Consider the following 12,475-nt stretch of genomic DNA (forward strand, 5'->3'; position numbering starts at 1 on the left):
TTCTGAACTACTTGTCTATTTTCTTCTATGCTAGTCTGGATCCAAGGCTAAGTCAAGGTCAAGATTTAAGTCCAGGCTTGGTTCAAGGCTGGGAAAGATCCATAGCACAGATTTATCATTGGTATAAAGCTGAAAAGGAGCTGCCTAAAAAGCTGTAGGCTGCTAAAGGCCCTCAGCCTTGGTCTTAGCCTCTACTGAGCTTTACATAGAACTTTCTCAGCTCTTTGCAGCTCCAGTGGCAGACCTACCATTTGTGCTTTGTTCAGCCCTAAACCTAGCCCTAAGTCATGCTCCTCGCACAGCCTACTTCTCTATTGGCTAGGTGATGCAACAGGGCAGACATGCCCTGGGCTCTGCTACGAAATCTCCTGAGGTTTCCAGCCACTTGTCTCTGCTCAGAGCTACAACCAGCGTCACTTTAATGGGTGACACACAGTTAAATAACGTGGCCGTCGCTAGAGGGCAGAACAGTCCGCAGGAATCCAATGGCAAAGAGCTAGGAAGGAAGGCTTAGAAAGACTTGATAGTCCGTATCACACAAAAATTAATAACGCCTAGCTGGACTTTCTTTCCATGATACACCTAAGAAATGAAGACCCTTTGTAAAATACTGGACATAATTTCCAAGTGAACAGTTAACAGTGATTCCTCTCACTTACAGTTACCTGCCATGGAGCATATGAGGATCCTGGTTTTTTGGCACTTTCTGAACACAACTGCTGACTATTTCCATGCCACATATAAATCACAGCTTCAAATGCTTGCACACATTTCTGCCTTTCCTATGAAAATGAGGTTGGAGAACAAATGCATCTTCTTGCCTTCTGCATTCAACCAGCTCTCCAGGGAAAATCTTTCCCCAGGCCCATGAATATTTGCCCACAGCTGTCTACATTAAAGCCTAGGTCATATAACTCACTATGGGCAGATATCTTGTCTGTACCTCCTGCCCATGCTCAGCATGCTGTGAAACTGAGCTGAGGGGCTAACTGTGATTGCCATGTCACTTTGCAGTCTGTGCCTGCCACGATACTAAGCATTGTGCACACTGCTCTCCTTTCTTATGGAGATATGCCACTCAAACTACTGCCTGTATACCTACCTACCCCTGCCATTAGATCTTCTGTTAGTTTCAAGGCCTGGAATACCATGACTGTACTTGTAGTATGGATCCAAATCCTGTGATAAAATAGCAACTTTGCAAGGGATGGAAGGATGTCTCCTTTACTTTCAAGAACAGTTGAGCTATGTGAGACCCTGGAGACTTAACCCTTCACTTCTAGTCCTCGTCCTCATCCCTGTGCATATGAGAAGCTGTCTTTGCTATTGTACCTGGATCACCAATGGGCTGTGAACAACAGGCAGTTTGTCCCACAGCAAGTATACATGTGAGTGTGTGTGTAAGAGACCGGCATCTTAACAAAGCATGAGAGGGAATTCATCATGTAATCTCGGACTTTGTGGACAAGTAAAACTGAAACATAGACAAAAACTCACTCAAGATGCTTCTAAACAGTGGTGTGCAATATGTATAGAGTAGTACCCAAGCACTACTCAGATGCTGCGGGTCAAACACTGGGCATTTGGTAGTGAGGAGAGTTAATCTAATCTGACAGCAACTGGACTGTGAAGGAATTCCTATTTGTCCCCTTTACTTTCCTGGGAGGTCAATGTTCAGTCAAAATTGCACAACTAGCTTTGCTCGATAGCCAGTAATGAAAGGCACTTGAAAAGGGGTGGGTTTATCCCACATATATCAAGCACTTCTTTTAGGACTAGCCCACGCTGTTCCAGTGCTTCTGCTTTATGTTTTGTGGCTCTCTGAAATCCTTTCATAATTTTCAGGAAGATAAGGATCAAACTGAATCAAACTGCTGATAGTGATACATCGTTGTGCTGGGCACTCTACAAGCTGTCCATGAAATAAACCTCCACAGCTACAGCACAGTCAATGCATGACCATTTCTTCTGCTCCTTTCCAAAGTGTGGAGGGTGGGCTTTAAATGAAAGCAGTCAGGCCTCTTAAATTTTGTAGTCTATGGTGAGAACAATGACCAGATCTCATCTCTGATGAGATGCTGCTGACAGTATATATATATGTATATATATATATATGTGTGTGTGTGTGTGTGTGTGCATCATGATGATTGACATGTTATCCAGCTTTCCAAAAGAGGAGTTCTAAACAGTGACTCCACTTCCATTTGATGGCCACAGTCTCTGTTAAGTAGACACCTATATCTGGTGCTAACATATTTTCCTAATGAAGATCTGAATGGAGTCATCAAACACTAGCTCTGCATTACGGTACGTACCTGTTTGAAATGAAGGACACATCAAAATCTTGAAACTGCAAACATTTTGTCTGATCTTTAGCAGAGAGCAGACCAGGATGCTGGTGTAGGGCCCTCTATACTGATGCTTACCCAGCAAGGGCAGCCCATGCTGAAAAATGTGGCAGGGAAAAGTTGGGGACCAGCTGCAGGTGCCTCACCTCAGACTGACCCAGTCACTGTGTCCACCTGATGCACTGGGCAGTATGGGTTTCCAGGTAGCTCAGAGCCCTAAGGCTGCTTGGTCACTTTTTCTGGCTATAGCTTCAATCCTTAAGCAAAGACTTTCAGCATCGGCTCCTCACAAAACTCTCTTCTCACTTGAAATCTCTGCCGCTGCAGTTGGCTTTGTATTCAAACCCAGCAGCATTACTTCAGGCTGATACCTACTGGGGCTTGGAATCAGAGACAGTGATTGGGAAGAAAGATAACTGTGATTTTGTATTCTTAGTTGAAACCTGCCATTTGTAATTAAGTCTTTAAACAGCAAGAAGTTTCTGTCCTTCTGTCCTAGAATCTCCTGATTCTAGATCACCTCACGTATTTAATGAAGATGGGTCCAGAAGCTTTTCTATAAACACATTGTATAGGCGATGAGAAACACCACTGTTGTGAGAACTGGACTCTGCAAAGACAAAGATGGAGAGGGAGCACATCTGAAGCAGCATCAGTTCTGCCACCCCATCCTACCGCCAGGCTGATGGGTGTTAAATGCTGTATAAGTACTCACCAACATGAACAGCAATGCCCAGTCATTACAATGAAACGAGCAGTGTTGCTAGGGTCTTTGCCTATAAGACTGATTCAGGGGTTTTCTCCCAGTGTAGCTGAAGGCATTGCTTGTAGCAAAGTCCCTTGCAACAATGACACTTGCCACTTCCAAACAGTGACCAACAAGTCTGTTTGGGACTTTCAGCTGCCCATGGGACCATTACCCTATGCCAAAATTGTGAGATTTTTTTCCACCTTTTATCAAACACTCTGACCTGTTTGCACAATACTTAATAATACCCCATTGGGAACTGCCAATAAGTGAGTTTCCAGACCAGCAGAGGCAGCACTGGGATAATCCCTATAGTTATACCTCTCAGTGTTAGAAAAGGAGAGCAGATCCCACTTGCGCAGCTCACTTTCCAGCCTGCTCAGAGGGCTGAGCCTGCCCTACTTCTCTGCTTTTCCTGAGGAGCTTTGTCTCTAGCAGGCAATATATTACTGCAACACATTTTCTCCTTTATTTTCTAATCCCACTGCACCACATCTCTGATGACAGTCCAAAGGAATTAATCCTGTAACTTTAATGTTACAGTTATCTGAGTTTGAACTTGCCTTCCTTCCTCCCTTTCGCTGCCCAGATCTTCCTGTCTCTGGACACAGAATCTATAAAGTACAAAGGAAAGCAGATGTAGCTGTTGCTTAATAAGTCACTGTATACCTGTGACAAGATATCGAAGCTATATCTTAAGTTATTCAGGAATTTCAATGAGAATAGCTACGCTCTTTAATAGCCGTGTTTGTGTTTCTATATATGTGTATTATTTTTTAATTGTGATCCATGTGACCTACGTGAAGCAAGAAGACAAATGTGGCCATAGTGATGTGGTAATTCCGCTGGCAACAACATCTCTCATTGCTATGTTGATGAGTGTCTGAGACAAAATTTATGGCTGGGCTTTGTTATGCCACGCACTATGTAAATCACTGACAGAAAAAAAAAAAAGAGTGAATTATGACTAAGCATTTATTTGATCTCACTCTCCTGCATCTAAAACAACCCCACGCATAAAATAAATAAATAAATAAGCTAAATATATTATGAGAAGTTATAATGAACAAACTGATATTCAGGCTTTTAATTTCTGTGGTGGGCTTTAAAAATCAAAGCGTGACTTTTCACATTTCATGCAGAACATGCAATCTATTGAAACCTATATTTTAAATCAATGCGTACACATAAAGGTGGTAGCATGGAGTCTTCATAGATCATTATATGGATAATCACATTATTGGGGAGCTATACTCAGCAGTTTTAGAGTGATTCTGTGGGAAACTCTTCAGTGAACAGTCCTTAATATAAAGCAGAAATTATTACCAAATACCACACATTTCATCACTGGCCATGAAATACTTGTTTCCCGCTTCTTCTTGCCATAGCATACCTTGCAGAGTTGCATACCTCGCCCCCTGCATTGCATACTGAAGAAGACATGAAGGCTGCCTTTTTGGCACAGCTCTTCTTTGAAATCCAGCTTCTGGAGGACTCCCACAGTCAGACAGAGGCGGCCTCAGAGCAGCTCAGGTACTTGTTAGTCTGACTGTCTATTGGGCTCGGACCATTAACGTAAGCTGTGTGGTACAGTAGTCAGTTACACTCAGTAAGGCTGAAGATACTGCAGGGGGTTTAAGGACAATTCATTCATTCCAAAGCTGAAATTCTGGCCAACAGACCCTCATCTCTGTTCCACTTGTTGCAGCTGTAAAAGTAGCTGCAGAGACTAGAACACCTGAGACAAGGACTTATCTGAAGCAACATAACTTGCATTAGAGCATATCTCTGTTCACGACAGCAATTCTTACGCAGTGTGAAAATCCAAGCAATGCGTAATCAGTACCATACATTTGTTGTCCCTAGAGTTACTCCAAGCCTTGTCCTCTGTGTCTTTTTATTCTCATTGGTGAATTCTCAGTTTGCATCCTCTGCTTCTATTTCATTCAGGGTGACACTGAACATATGTGCAAGTCTATAACATCCTTAAACACATGCATCTAGATTCTCTGCCTTATTTTCAGAAATCTTAAACATCATTTATAGCAAGGGAGATAGAAAAGTAGCACAGAAGGAGAGTTAACCATTTGTAGGCACCTAGCATAACAGAAACTGTCTAATCTCATGTCCTTAGGTTTTGCCTAGAGTTCCCTGATCTGTACAGTGCACCTTCTTGAAGCAGTACAGATCGGTTTTCTCAGGTTTTGCACCCATCAGCATTTTTTAAAAGAAAGGAACCGTAAAAGGAGAATGGGCAAAATTAGCTGCATGGAGCAGAAATGTATCAGAACAATATGGGGTGTAGAGATCTAGAACTAAACTAAACCTAGCTGGGAGGTGATGGTGTGCAATTCGTAACAGTAGAACTGAAAGTACTCAGGAGTCCTGAGGCACTTTTGGATGTTCCTCAACTCCATACTTTCTTTACAGCCTGTGTCCATTTATGAGTCTCTCAGGGGTGCTTTGCCAGAGAAGCAAAGAATGAGAACTGAGCATAACATTTCCTCAATACATGCTTCATAAAATATTTAATATACTCTCAATAAAACCTAGAAAGGTCTAAAGATGTCAAAAAAGTTAGGTAGTTCATCACTGATCCCTAGCCTTTCTAAGAATATGATGTTACATTTCATTTGTTACATCCTTCACAAACAAAAGCACACAAAGTGGTGCACAGTGAACGCTCTCTTTCCTTAGGTGATTATTGCCACACTGTATGTGCTCTGACTTCGATGGCATGCTTGCTGAAACTGAAGACTCTCATTAGGAATGAAAATTTGTCTTGATCTGTCTGCACAAATGTGCTCTGGCAAAATCTGATCAGAGTAACGCAGCAATGAAAGTCTGATCTAAGCTGTTTGTTCTTGTCAGCTCCACAGTCACTCAGTATGAAATGCCACAGATTGGTGACTTCCCTCCCCCAAGGCCAAACTTGTGTGTGACACATACCCAATCACTTGGGGACAGCTCAAAGGCAGAAAACAGAAAACAAGGGATGCAAAGAATTGGGATAAAATTTCAAGGCTAAGAGCGCAAGTAAAACCATCACTCTTTCATAAATGTCAGCATCAACTGTTTTCTCAGGATAAGCCTAAGATCACAGTGATTCTCACTAACAGAAAAAGAAACTTTTCCACATTTAAGAAGTGATCTTAAATCCTAAGTCTATCTATGCAAATTTCCAGTGTCCACATTTTCTCTCAGAGAGAGCACATCTAGAGAAGTCTTCCAGCCTAGACTGGAAGTTAACACAACACCTAAAATTTCATCAGCATGCAAATGAACATACAACCTAAACTCAAAAAGTTGTCATATTCTTCTTCAAAGAGAATCCACGTTGCAAGCATTTTATTTTTCCAGCAAACACAAAACAAAGTGCACAATAAAACAATCTCCAAATGCAGGTTTTGTAGGCGTGCTTTAGAAGGATTGTTGGGGCACTGCATACGTGAGACCTTGTAGTTATCCAGCCAGTGGGAGCTGAGACTTAAAACTTGATAGCCAAGGTTAATATGCCAGTAACTAAGTCCTTAGTAATTCTTTATCCTCCAAGAAATGGAGTTGATAAAAAAAGAAAATAGTAATCAGAGGGATCTGTAGGGAAGGTTCTGTAGGAAATACACCCTGGTCTGGCAGGAGAGAACAAGACACAGTTGGACATCCAAGTGTCTGAGATGAAACCCGTCTGTATCATCTCATAAATCTGCCAGAGTAAACAAAGGAATATATGTAAGCTATGTGGCTTTTATATAGAGCAAATATACACTTAATCTTCCAGTGAATCACCTTTTTCACACAAAGATCATCAGTGATCCCTAGCAGAACAGCTGCTCAGTCACATTCGGCTGTGGCCTCAGAAAACTCCCACACCAATGTCATGAGTAAAAAGCTATAAAAGAGTTGCTCTGCCAGGTTGGAGGGTCAAATAGCAGCCTGTAAATGTTTGTTATAGAGGAGAATGCAACTACAGATATTCATCCTTCTCTCTTAATGGCCTTATGCAGAAGCAAAGACCAAGAGAATTTTTCATAAGATAGTAAAACGTAAGTCCTGTCACAAGAAATGACTCATTTCCATCACATTTGATTTTTCGTTTTGTTGGACTATGAGTCTCAGCTTTGAAGTTGCCTTGGTTTTATTATTATTCTTATGAAAAAAAAAGCATATATAAGAAAGTGTCAGCTCCTGAGACACTGACCTAGAAAGATCTGTTGATTATCAGCCTCTTCTGAAGAGTTTCACTCTTTTCATTTCCTCAGAACGAGAGTGATTTAAAAATCCTGGTAGCAAAGAAGAAAAACTTCTGTTTCAAACAAGAATTGCTAGCTAAAAAAAGCTAATTTTTTTGTTATATGCTATTAATTAAACCCATTTTCTCAGGTTCTGTCTTCAGCTCATACCTGCAGAATTTATATTGCTACAAGTGAATTAATAAATTTTAGAAAAGCAGTAATCTCACAAAAAGAGTGTTTTCCCTTCTGAGTGTCAGCAACCTTTCTGAGATCATGACGTTTTATTTGGGCTCTCATATTTTCTTGATTCTTCACAATCGTCATTTTGATCTTTAAGAACAGATAAGTGGTTTTATTTGCCGTAACAAAAAGTGCATGTGCATATTCACTTGTGCACGTATCTGACTGACAGTCCCTCCTCAACACGTCTGAATCCATTGGCCAAATCTGAGTAAGAAAGAAGGTCTTCAGGTTTTCATTTCTCTGTTGCATGGAGCATCGAGAAGATGTGAGGAGACCATACTTCCTCCCTCTGGAGAAGGTCTGTATCTCCAGGCACAGCAGTGTCGGTTCCAAAGCTTCAGTGGTTTTACTGTACAGTCACTTGTTTCCAATACAGGCAAGAAGAATCCCTTCTACTGGGAATTCTAAAGGGTCACGGTGGCCTCTGAGGATTGTCTGTAGTGGATTTTACCCTGATACTTGGCAGACCGAGCTATTCACAAACTATGTAACAGTATTATCTTCCATTCGAGACGCACAGAAAATATATCAGTACCAAAGCAGTAAGAAGTGAGTAATGGTTTGTCACCACAGAGTGTCACTGACAGAGTGTGTTTGTCTGGTTTTGTTTCTATAAATCAATAAAGATAAGACACTTTTATGTGAATGCACAGATAACTGTATTTTTTCTTAGAGTCTCTCTGCAAGTAGCAGAAGTGCTATGGATTCAACATTACTCTGCTCTGTTCAAAGGGAGAAGGTAGGAAAGGGTGGATCTTTTGTGTCTATGTCCTAGCCTATGGCCTAGTTCCATAGCTGTATTTGCATTGTATTCACACTGTTAGTGTTTCTGTCCTCACCATTCTGATGCTTCTAATTGAATACACATTTTGACAGTAAATGCATTATTGTTCTTGGGAAGCCCCAAAACTGTTCTCATCATTCACTGTGAACTGTAACAACCATGAGACTTGTCTACCAGGTACCACAATCTTCAGAATATAGCCCAAAACAGAGAACTCTAGGACCTGAGCCTTCAAAGTGTTTCCACTTGCTTGCTGACATGGTTCCATAGATTTCTGCTTTCATTCTTCTCACCTTGCTTCTGTAGATAGTCGCAAAGTCAGACAGTACCGAGCCTCACTACTGAAGAGTACAACAAGTACACTGGCACTAAGAGAAGTAAACCCAGAAATAAAAAAACACAATGCCTTTTTGCATAAACTTTTTCCCACAGGAACACAAGGCAAGATGGTCTAATGAACCATCTACTGGAATGAAGGCTCTCTGTCTCATCATCAACTAAACATGAATGTTAATGCTACCCTGTGCTTCCGTGTTGGATCACTACATCTCTGTCCTGCTGCAGCATATAAAAAGCCACAGCCACCTATCTTCTTAAAGGAGTTGATTTCCGCTTACCAATGAGTTACACTTCTGGTTTTCAAGAGACAGAAGTTGACCACTTCCTAGTTTTAGAAATTCTTCCTACTTTCTCCATAGTGAATCCTACCATTAGATCAGTCTACACATCTACCGTGATCATCTGTATCTGGTGTTACCTGCCCAGTTTTCTCCAACTCCTTCTGAGACCTAAGAAGTTCTTCATCTTTTTTCCTTCAGTCATGACCAATATCAAGAAAAATCTGCTTCTTCCTCTTAGCCTAATCAGACACTCTTCAGCTTCTTCAAAATTAACACTGCGCTTTGTAGACTGGAGAATAGAAAAGGCAACTGCCCCAGTGATCTCAGAAATAATCAACTATTCTGTTTTGATGGGCTTTTATTCTTTTTCTCTCAACCTGCAGAATATTTCCAGTTCTTGGAAAGGGAAGGACAGGGAGCTGTTTCCTTCCCTACTTTGTTCTGCAAGACTGCTAGATGGGGCAGGTTTTGTAAAAGCAACAGTAATTTCAGTAGAAAGATGCTTCTTCTCCTGTAAGTCTGAAACTAATTGTATTTTCAGTCAAAATACATTACATCACATTAAAAAAATAAAATAATAACTGTAGTTTATTTACACAGCAAATATTTCTGATATTTATGATTACGCATTAATATCTATAGACAAGCATTAGGCTTTAAAAGCACAGAGACACAGGTCTATGGGAAAAGTGCTTTGAGATGTGGGATCAAACATCATCCAAAACATGCCAGATTTCAGCATGTTCTATTGAAGGCATGATGTGTTATCTAATGATCATAGTTAGAGATTAGCACATGTCCTTCTGGAAAGATGGATTTCTCCAGCTGTCAGATTGAAGAATTCTGGCCTAGGGAGATGACACTAATGTAAAACTGCCCATGAACAGGACAGAATGCGCATGTCAGTCAGTTCTTGTCATCCCAAATATTTATCATAGGATGCTTTATAGCAAGGTCACAAAAAATGCATGACAGACAAATTCTAGCTGTAAAGAAAACCTCCAGTATTTTCCATCATCAAAAGATAATGCTAAAAAAGTGTTGAGGAGTGATGTTACACCCATGAAATGGGTTCCCAAATGCTTACTGAAGAGGCTGAAAACAAGACATTTTTCCCTGAACACCGAGGAAGGAACGTAAATTGAGAGATTACAGTGGGAATATGATCTTATTACTTTCCATGGAGGGAGTACTAGTAATACTCAGGCTGATGAGACTAAGGGAGCAGACTTGACACCATACTGCAAGCACAACGGACATTGCTGTGGATTCCCTCCCTACGAGGAGAAATCTGAACTCTTCACAACAAAATCTGAAACTTGAGCAAAATAATTCAGAATTTTTCTCAAGGTCTTTATAGCCAGGCGCATCGTGTCTTATTTAACATAGAAGAAGGGGTCTTAAAATCTGCCCCTTATCATTTAGATGACTCCAGTGAAACGTCCAAGGAATGAATCTGGACACAGAATAAATCTCATTTAATCAAGTGTAGTCCAAATCTAATTAAATCCCCATTAAAATACGTGTCTATTTTAATAGAAAATTTCAGATCAATATGTGTATCTACTTCTTTTTGCCTGCCTTGGATATTTCCATAAAGTGAGACTGTGAGTTGTTTCCTGCCTAGCTGCATACAGTTATCATAAGGATACCTTCTCAGACCAGCATGATGTTGGGGCTACATCAGAGACTCCCAATGAGCAATGTGAGAATTCATTTCTCACACGTTTGTCATGGACATCTTTTAGTTTGACCTTTAGGAGGATCCTACATAAAACTGATGGTGATTCATCTTCACTGTTGATAAGCATAACTACCTCTGGAGCTATAAAAAAAGCTACGATTCTTTCCATATGCACCTTCTTATTCAAGAAAGCCAGTAACCTGGGTGCACGTACCTCTGTGTCTTTAAATGTTTCAAGCTTCAGGAAGACTCACAGCAGTAGAGAATTAGGCCCAACTACCTATTTTTGATATCTATAGAGGATGAACAGTGACTTAGAGAAGAGGCTGTCAGTGAGCTATTCAACATGGCTGAATGTCTCATGTCTGCACTTCTGTTTTAAAGGGAGGGATTGCTCCTTTTTAGCACTGTAATACCACATATGTCTTAGCCATATTAGATAAAGTACAAGTCCTTGTTTTCCACTGCATACAGATGAAAATTCTATTCTCCCTATTTAACAGGTGGTTTTCTTTTTCTTTTTCCAGCTGAAAAACAATGATCCAGGGCTTTCTGCTCTCATTGCACTTAGCACTACCACCCTCGCAAAGGAAATGTGCAGATAGAACTAAGATGTGTGGGATGTTATGACTACAGTGACCTGTGTTCTTAAATTCATTCAGATCAGTGATTAATTTTTCTTACAGTTACAGAAAGCTGCAAGCTAAAGGCACAGAAAGACATTTGTAAAATAACAATGAGCATGGCCAGAAGGGAGGGAACACGTTCTGAATGCTGACTCACATTGCCTCCCTTGCTGCCTTCAAAGCTCTCCTTAATCTCCTCATACTCACAGTTAACAGCTCAATCTACAACACCAGTGCCCTTGCCACCCCCCTTCTTAAGCTTTTTGTTTTCCTTGTACTCCTACATTTCTAATTTTTTTCTGACTCTGGCAGTGCCCCTGTGTTCTTGATTCATCCATTACCTCAGACAGTCCTTCAGGCACTGCAAGACAGTTCACAAAAAGACTGCTGGAGTATATCTGAAACTGAGTAAATCAGTCCTGGGCCCAATTTAGTCTACATTTCACTAATTATTAATAAATATACTATGGAACCACCTGCATGAGAAAGTCAAATTACATTTTTTTTTTTTTAGAGGTTACTTAGTCTGCAATTTCAAAAGAGCATCCTTTAGAGATGATGATGAAAGACTGGGACATACATTGGGACATTGGGACATCTCAGGGTTTCTTAAATGGTGAGATGGTTTCCCAGTCACAGTACCTAAAGATGTATCTCTAAAGGAGGAGGCTGATCCTAGCTTCACTTACAGAACCCAAAGATTTCCTTCACAAAATGTGACTGGGAAACCATCTCACCATTTAAGAAACCCTGAGATAGTATGTCCCAGTTTTTCATCATCATAAATTTCACAAAAGATACAGCCTACTCCAAGCCCTAATATATACAACTTAGTTGTCTTCATAAAATAACCTATCTATCTTCCAGTTCATGGTATATATATTACAGAACTGACTGGAGAAAAAGAAGTAGAAAGATATTCATAATATTGTTTTCATTGTTTTTGAATGTTGTTTTGGCATCAGGAAATTGCCATTTTCACCCAAAGGTAGGAGACACAGGGTATCATTTCTCAGATACAGAATACTTACTGTTTCTGTTTTAGATATTTACTTAAGATATGAGATAAATAAACCTTTGTGAATTAAACCTGACTCAAGGAGAAAGCAGAATCAAACAGCACATCCTTATCCCTACAGCTAACACTGTGTTGCTCAAACAAGAAGCTATGCTTTGAGTTGTCTTGGAAT

The sequence above is a fragment of the Excalfactoria chinensis genome, chromosome 2 (assembly GCF_039878825.1).
Source record: "Excalfactoria chinensis isolate bCotChi1 chromosome 2, bCotChi1.hap2, whole genome shotgun sequence".
NCBI classification, from domain to species: domain Eukaryota; kingdom Metazoa; phylum Chordata; class Aves; order Galliformes; family Phasianidae; genus Excalfactoria; species Excalfactoria chinensis.